The sequence below is a fragment of the Oreochromis aureus genome, linkage group 14 (genome assembly GCF_013358895.1).
Source record: "Oreochromis aureus strain Israel breed Guangdong linkage group 14, ZZ_aureus, whole genome shotgun sequence".
NCBI lineage: Eukaryota > Metazoa > Chordata > Actinopteri > Cichliformes > Cichlidae > Oreochromis > Oreochromis aureus.
This window is the reverse complement of record NC_052955.1, coordinates 13,264,575-13,274,268: the sequence shown is the minus strand read 5'-3', so window position 1 is coordinate 13,274,268 and position 9,694 is coordinate 13,264,575.

The following is a 9,694-nucleotide window of genomic DNA, read 5'->3' as shown; positions in this document are numbered from 1 at the left end:
CAAGTGCACTAGTTTAGTGTCGCTGTCCATTGTCCTGTAGATGGTCTGAAAATTGATTCGCATTTGACTGCATGTAAATGACACTGATGATTATGACAGTACAGTACTAAGAGCCGAGCGCTGATGGTTAGAGTCCGTAGAGTGTCTCATCCTCCAGAAAATTATTAATGTAAAAAAATAAATAAATAAAGTAAATTAACAGATGTTTTAGATTTTTCTCAGCGTGACCTGGGAAAACCTTTACCCAGTCCTCCGTGTTAGTTTCTGCTTTGCGTCATAGTTTAACACCAATTACTTTTTAAACTCTCTGACCTCTGCCTACCGTGTGTGCGGCTCTTAAAAATAGAGTCGCGCATCTCTGGGGATATTTACGGCTGACGTAGCTGCAGAAACTCGACCAGCAGTGTTTCTCTGTCACTGGATGATCTTCAGGACCATGGACAGTGACAGAATCCAGCTACTCTGTTAAAACTAATTGGTCTCATTTGAATGAATGAAACCCACAAAATATTCTTACATTTGTTACATTTGTTGCTCCACATGAGTAACAGCTACACTTTGATAAATGTCATTAATGTGAGAACTAATGTAAGGTACTGACAGTGACCCCATTGGAGATAGACCGAAAAACAAATATGATGCAGGAACAAGCTGAAGTCAGTGGTAACCTCTGATTGGGCTTCAACACCAGCTTCTACACTATCCTCACTCACAGTGCTTTTCCCTTTTTTTCTCCACACATTTCTAGATTCCTCCAGAAGAGAAACTGTTTATGTGAAAATACACAAATCACCATCACCAACCACTTTACCCTGCCTGAAAGAGGCCAAACAGCCAATACACAAATATCCGATGAGCGCTTGAGTGTACATAAATTTCCTGACTGCTGACGTAAGTCCGAGAGTTACTCAGCTGGGCTTGCATAAGCCGCCAATTCACCCCATTCTTCCGTCCATCTCTATCTTGTGGCTGACTCATAGATAATCGGCATGGAAATCAATACCACAAACACAAGAGAGCTATGAAACCGCCAGTCTGGCCTTGCATTGCCTAGGGCCTCTGGCAGGAAAGGCCATGTTGTTTGTTTCCTGGAGTAATGTGTCATAGTGCATGATCTAATTTGGCTAATTTCATACTATGTGCCAAAGCAATATTCTAGAAACTGCAAAGAACTAATTTTCCTTTGCACATCGGACCTTGACTTGTTTATGTAATGCAATTATGGCTGACATTACATTGTTCAGCAAAGGGCAACAGCATGCTATATCCCTTACTCTGCACCCCCACCTTTCCTTCTGCATGCTGTTATGGGCTGGTATGCGAGTACTTTACTCACTGCAGCCAGATATAATAATATGCTAGTGCTCTGTTTTATCAGTCAGTGCATCAATACCTTGGCTCTAGACTGCTTACTGCTAAAACTCCTCCAAAGTACAGTAACAGTCTACAGTCATGGCTACTGACGTCTGGCAAGCCTCTGCACTGAGTGACAAATTTCACCTTTGTGACTGTAAGAATTAAGCTGAGTGGGAAGATGCTGATGTACTGTATGAAGTTTCCTGTCGGAGCCCAGCACTACTGAAGGCTGCATCACCAACATCATAAAACCACAGAGGACGTCAGTGGTTACCACAGCCAATCATATTTCTCCTGCTGTCTCCATGGTGACCGTGGCATTAGATTGTTACTGTAGTAACAGCACCAGTGGTAACAGTCTACAGCCATGGTCGCTAGGGGGCAAAACATACATCTGAACCAGAGTGGTTCACATGAGGAAGTTTATGAAAGACACATTAGACACATCATACATCTAAGAAACAACATGGGACTTATTAATCACAGTAATAAGAAGATATTTTCAGATAGATAGATAGATAGATACTCTTGAGCTGCATGTTTGAATCTTACCACTGTAAAGTATGGCTTCTTATTAATAAATTATTTAAACATGAGCACACGACACTTTGTGTTTTTAATGATTGGAGCTGCTTTTTAATAATCAAGTCAGAGCTCAAATTTAACCACACAGGGGTGACATTTGGCTTAACATAAGTTCATTCCTTTGGGGAAGGACACAGGCTGGATAAATCAGTTTAAAAATTTAGTCAAATCAATCAGATAAGAGAATGCAATCACCATCAACTGTTTTTCTTTTATTTAAAAGGTGATTTTTGTCTGTAGATCACCACATGCTGTTTTTTTTTCATCATCACAAAAATTTACTGTTCAGAGACCAAGACTCAGATCAGGAAATTAGCACAGTAATAGTAATCAATCAGATTTTAATATCTGCAGATGTAGTAATGTGGAGATATTAAAATCTGATTGATTACCGTTACTGGGCTAATTTCCTGATCTGAGTCTTGGTAAAGATCTGAATATTTCTTTCATGCTTTGCAGCATTTTTGGCAATTTAAAATTAGAAGAGGCTGATTGTAAAGGGTTCAAAAGAAGACTCTAAATCATGCTGTGTTCTTGGTGCCAAAACAAATGAGAGGATATGAATAAAGTGAATGATGTGATGTAGGACTCCATAAATAAGCGTCATTTGGTGAATTGCTCTCATAATTTCATGGTAATCTTCTGTTCCACAAGGTAGTCTCAAGGTAAAAGATATTTCTTTTAGAGCTAGGATTCCAAGTAACAGAACGTGTTCAGGAAACTGGCTGAACGATATGCATGATATTTTCTGAATCTGACAGCTAGAAAGGATAAAAAAGGTATACAGTTGAAAAGATATCTCCACATTCAGAAAATATCATAAATATGGCTCAGCTAGCTTCTGTCTCATTTATTTTTTTTTTAAACAAACACAACTCTCTTACAGTCTTGGAAAATAAAATGTTACAGTCTTTGAAATGAAGTGAATTTTCACTGGCCTTGTTATTTGTAGCTTATAGTGATATATTTTGGACCTTTGCTAACTTTATATAAGGGTACAAAAAAAGTGCAAAATTAGATAAACAGTAACTATTATTTATTCAACCCAGAGAAATCACATTCAAAATGATCACTTAAAGTATCAGCATGCAGTTTGATTTTAGGGTGTGGGCTTCAAATCAGAATGCTGTGCAAATATAATACAGAGAAACTGCCAGTGATGAGTAAAGATCCATATGGAGTCTGCAGGTGGATGCTGGGGTGGTGGAGTGGTTGAAACACCAGGCAGCAGTGATGCTGACATGTCAGGGTTAAAGAAAGGACATTTTACAGTTTAAATATACTACCAGACTGGGAGGATGTGTTTGGTAACTTATGGTATGACATGAAGTGAGTGAGGTATGTTGCATTGCTGCTCGAGATGCCTTCCTGAACTAGCTTGCAGACTATGCTCCATTTTTCATTTATTAGTTATTACTCATTCATGGCTTTGCCAGTCTTACTAACTATTCAGAGACTTTTCTATCTCACATCTGCATCGATGACTAAGAGGTACAGCGCGAACAAAGGCAGGTTGAAACTGTGTGGGTGTGTGTTAACATTCTTAATCTTGCCAAAAGTGTGTGTCCAAGTAGAATGACTGACTGAGCTGAATTTAAGAATCTACAGGTGTCAGTTAGCATGTTAAACAGCTAAAAATCTTGACAATACAATAAGAACAGAACAATTATGACTTATTTAAAAGGGTTGCTACATAGGAGGCAGCATCTGCTGTTATAAAAGAACATGGTAGCAAAACTTTGATTTGCAAAGTTGCATCTGAATAAACCAAAAGACTTCTGGAACGATGTTCTTTGGAAAAATGAGACCAAAATGAAGATGTTCAGCCACAGTACACAAACATGTATATAATAGCTATCAAGCACACTGGTGGAGGGGTGATGTTTTGGATTTGTTTTGCAGCCACAGGACCTGGGCACCTTGCAGCCATTGAGCCGACCACAAACTCCTCTGTATACCAAAGAGACAAATGTGAGGCCATCTGTCCAACAGCTACAGCTTAGTTGGAAATGAGTCATGCAAGAGGACAATGACTCCGAGCACAGCAGCAAATCAGAAACATAATAACTGAAAACAAAAAGAATCAAGGTGTTGCAATGATGCAGTCAAAGTCCAGACCTCAATCTGACTGATATGCTGTGGTGGGACTTTTACGGAGCTGTGCATAGATGTGCTTCTATAGTTTTATGAATCATGGGATGTATTTCACAGGGCTGCATAGGGTTATGTGAAAACCCAGCTATATGTACTCAAGGTCAAATAATTAGCCCTAAAGTCTACATTTATCCACACGGTACCTGTAGGCATGTAGCCATACCCCTATTTCTGTTTGTTGTTTAAAGATTGCACATGATCATATTTTGAAGGTAAAAGTAATTAAAAAAAAATATTTTAAATAGAATTTTATTGCATCCATTAGCTTTTCTCCAAATCATTGTTAATGAGAAACCAATAAGTGACGTAGACATTTTTATTAAAGAAAATCTTAATAAAGCACATATGTACTTAAATGCAGTGTTATTTTTAATGTGTCAAAACTACTAAGAAATCATTTATATAAATTCATAATAGATTAGCAGACAAATAACAGTGATGTTAAATTATTTATTTATTTACACATTTACTGGCTCTACTGAAAATGCCAAGATAAGAACTTTTGTCATGACAACAGTTATGTTTAGATTTCAAGTGTTCATTCAAATATGAAATGTTTTATTCTTATTTTCAGTAGCTACCACAGCAACAAAGAAAGAAACATGTGAGAATAACTTAATAACTACAGCATGCTATCAAAACCAAAAAAAGTTCTTAAGAGTCTACTCCTAGTCACTGTGGGAGTGATTTTCCAAGACGAACCAGCTGCAATTAGTCCGCTTTTCATTGTGAATCTGCATGCTTACTACTGCCTTAATGGATTTCCCGTTGATTAACTTATAATCAGATGCAAATGCCATCACATCAATAATTATAACAATCATAGCGTTCACTAAGAAAGCATCATTAGCTCATGAATGACACAAGGCAGATGGCTGAAGTACATAAAAAAAGACTCAATAATGTTCAGGGCGTTTTATTAATATTCAAATCCATATGTTATATTATTAACTAAAAGATAACAGATACTGATAAAATTACATGATGTATGTTTGTGGCGAACTACTGGATGATCCATCAATTTAAACTGACTCATTTCCTCTGTGACTGAAAGAACTTCCTACAGGTCATTGATTACTCCAGCTTTTAGACAATGACCTCTAACCAGGCAGTCATGTTAAACCTAACCGTATAGAGAGTGTGAGTATGCAGATTCAGAAACATCAAGGAAGTAATCATTAGAGACAGGTACATTAGCACCATAAAGAGTGTTAATAAGATTTATTATGTAAATGATCTTTCAGTTTGGTTTTGGGAGAAATACTGAGACCAGATTTACACGTGTTTAGACTGAACTGTAGATAAAATGGGTGTTGCTGCTCCTGGACGATCAAAATCTTGATAAACCATTATGAAATAATGTTTTCATGAAAAGCCAAAAAGTGTTTGAAGGTTTTTAATAGGACTTGCTTGTCCTCACAGCATGGCTATAAAAGGCCTGAAAAAAATAAACAAAAAAGAGAAGAAAACTGCAACAATCGGTACCTCATTTGTTCAACAGGTTTCCCCCACTAAAATGAATAAGAAAGAACTGAACGAAATGAGGACAAGAAAACACTCACAATAGAGTGCAGGATGTGGACGTGTTGAGGAAGAAGGTGACTTTGTGACAGCCCTGTGCATGGGTGGTGCTTGGCCAGATGATCAGGGACAGGCTGACCTCCCACGCAGAATTAGTCATCACTTTACACCACTTATTTTTTTTTTCCCACAAAAGACTCTTATTCAACCTTCTAGCAACCTTCCTTCACATTGTTGCGCAGCCTTGTCTCCCCCACACACAACGAGTCTGCAGGATCTAGACATCAGCCTTTATTGTTCAAATTTCCCCAGGGATGCTGAAGAGTGATTTAATCAAGACGTGATTAAATAGATTGAAGAAGAGCTCAATCTTTTTTTTTTGAAACCATTTTAATCAAACTAATTCAAAGAAATACTCAGAATTACAGCATTTGAAACTTTACATAATAAGCTGTTTTGACAAATTTAGCTGTTCACTTTTGTAATTCTGTCCTCAATAGAGCAGTAACCTTTGTTCCGAGGGATTTGCTTTCCTCATTGTATTGCAGATTTGATGCTTCTTAGCAAAATCCAGAAATGGGAAACGACAAGCCTTGCTGTGTTTTGGTTTACACATGCTGTAAAGAAAATGATCCCAGAAATGTCCAGATTATGCAGAAACATCTTGCACAGTGACAGCATGCGGCTCTCCTTTTTCGAGGGCTATTCTTCTGAAATCGAAATCGCACATGCACCGTCACACCACAAGTATACTTTTGCACAGCACACAACAAGAAATCAGCAGTCTCCATCATCCAAACATCAAAACACAGTTTTTTCTCCTTCATATGTCTTTATAAACAGTTTTTCGCCCACCTACGGTGTCCTGACAGAAGTAAATACAGGCAATGTAAACGAAATCATTTATTTTCTGTTCTAATGTAATCCAATAAATGGTAGCGGGAGAAAAGAGAGAGAGAGAGAGAGGAAAACAACAGAAACACAGGAGCAAACACTGGAACACAAACTCCATCTGGATTTTATATACATGCCCTCTACTGCCCCACCTCCCCCTGCCCACCCTCTAATAACACGCAGTATGCGTTAAAATGTACATCAAAGACAAACTGGTATGAAAAAAAAGAACATACAAAATCAAACTTGCAAAGCAAATCTACTCCTCTTCATTTTTATTTTTGTTGTGGTGCCATAAGCCATAAGCCTCTAACCCCCTCCCCTACTTACACCTGATTACCTTTTTGGACAGAAATAAGAAGAAACAAATAAGCGATATGAAAAAGACGAAAAATGAGTTTACTCTGTGAGTTGCCTAAAACGCATTAAGGTGTTGGGGCTGGTGAAAATAAAGGCCGGATGAGCCATCTGTGACTCAGCCTTTCCCTAGATAAGAGAAACAATGACTAAATACATCACAGGTGCTGACATGTTTTTCTCTGCTTTCACATAGAGAGAAAAAAAATCCCAAAAACATTAACCCAGGTAGATAGTTCAGAGTTACTAAAAATGTGTTTTCAATCAATCTTCGGCTTCTGAATGATGAGTGGTTGTCGAGAGTGCATTAACTGATGACTTTTGAGTCACATCACTGCTCACTCACTGCGGGCTACACAAACAAATGCCGGGCACCAATGGCAACCAGCTAACCGTCCAGTCAGGTTACATCAGTATCACTGCGCATGGTACGTGACCTGAGCACCTGTTGTCCAGGATAACTAAATCGTGTGGCCTGTGTAGTCATAAGACCCATAATAAATACGTCATAAATTCTCCGTGGGACCAGACACTCGATGTTGACACAAAACAAAGTGCGATGGCAAGCACACTCAGGGCAGAAGGGATGCCAAGCAGGATGAAGGAGCGTGGAGTCAAATTCCCTCCACGTCTGGAAAATAATTGCACACACCAGCAACCAAAAGCACACTGGGTACTTGCACTCCACCAAGTACACGTAATCACGTGCGATCATGCAGTGCACAGCTTCTAGTATGAAAAGTGAAAAGTGACTTGAATGGCTTAAAAGAATGCAAATAAGCTGTGCAAACAGTGCCCCTTTGTGGTCACTCAGCTTTTGGCATGGAAGAAAATGTACTTGAGGTAACAGGTCAGACTGGGAGAGGCTGGCAGAGCTGTGCATGAGAAGCTCATTGACTTTCAGGTCTACCTCCCCCAAAGCCTTGCAGCTATGTGCACAAATTAAGCTATCACAATATGTTTTGAAACGGTTACAGCCAACTAGAATAATACAATCCCAACTGTGAAAATGTTGGCATGATGTTTAAAACATAAATAAAACCAGAATGCAATGATTGGGAATCTCATAAACCCACATTTTTTCCACAAAAAACACAGAAAACATGTGAAATATTTATACTGAGAAAATGTAGAATTTTAAGAAAAGTATTAAATTGTTTTTGACACTTTTCAAAACAGCTGGCACAAGCCTGTGTTTTTACCACAGTGTAGCTTTCCCTCGTCTTTTAACAACAGTCTGTAAAAGCCTGTAAACTGAAGAAACCAGCTGCGGGCTTTTGGACGGGGAATGCTCTACTCTTGTAATATAGGATTCCAGCTGCTGAGACTGAGAGCTGATAACAAGAGTTTCAAATTTCAATTTGAAATTTGATCGGTCTGATTTCAAAATAATGTGTCTGACCATAAAACTATTTCCACTTTGTCTCAGTTCATTTAAAATTAGCCTTGGTCCACAGAAGATGGCAGTATTTCTGGATCATCTTCATATTTGTGGATTGTACAGCAAATTCTGTTCACAGAGTGTGCTATTCCATCCACACCGTAACATTACAGTATCATCACTACTATCTGCTGTACCATTCACAGCCCATGCAGTGATTTCCAAGACACAATGCAGGGTGAATAAAATATGGATTTATGATGTGCTAATCATTGCATTCTGTTTTTATTTACATTTTACACATTTTCAGAATTGGGGTTGTAACAGGTTTGTGTTTTTCATCATTTCAGCTTCTCTTTTTAGACTGGTTAGTTTATAGAGAGAATTTGCTTCTTTCATATATGTTTGTTATTGTTAAAATGTTTGGTTGAATTTGTCAAGACAAAAATAAAAAGGAATTTTAACCCTCTTAAGTGTTGTTCCTTTATAATAAATTTTTTTTTAGCTAAAACCAAACTGTTAAAAAATGATGTTTTTAGCATTTCTTATACAAATATCCTTTCCATTTTGGGATTTGTCTAAAGCTTTGGTTTTACTACATTTTTTTCACATCTAGTTTTCATTTGGTTTTGTGAACTGTAATCTTGCATCCAAATACTCATAAATTTACTTTTAAGTATTTGATTTCCGTATACAACACAAGAAACACACGGGGACTCATCCCAGGGGAATATTTAATCAAATTTAGAGCATACTTCAAGAGCAATAAAAAGTCTTTAACATCCTCAGACCAACGCCCTTGTTTGGAATCCATTTTTAATTTCTCCTAGTTATTTGGACCTTTTACGTATAAAACTAAGCATTAGCTTTGAACATTAAAAAAAATAAATCGTCTTTATGAGGGAAAATGAAGCAAAAGCAAAATGAAGTATAAGGTGCTTAAAAATCAAACTAGAAAGTGTCAAATTTCAAATGATATATTTAGTATGTTTAATTCTTATGTAAATTTGAGGTGATGGGCATAAAGGTGATATTATTATTATCATGGTATTGATACACCACATTTCATGTAGAAGCTGTAAATGTAATTTGTTACTCTAAGGATTTAAATGCATCAGAAAAAAAGTTATTATTGATGATTTAGTTTATCCTCACAAAAAACTACAACAATGTCTGGTGCTTTTTGGTAACATTTCCTAATGACCATCATTTACAAACCTGTAAACTGATAATTTGTTACAGTTAAATAATCAAATAATAATCTTCACTCGCTGATTAAAAATGATTTTGTTAGCTATATATACAGTGGCTTGCAAAAGTATTCGGCCCCCTTGAACTTTCCCACATTTTGTCACATTACAGCCACAAACATGAATTAATTTTATTGGAATTCCACGTGAAAGACCAATACAAAGTGGTGTACACGTGAGAAGTGGAACGAAAATC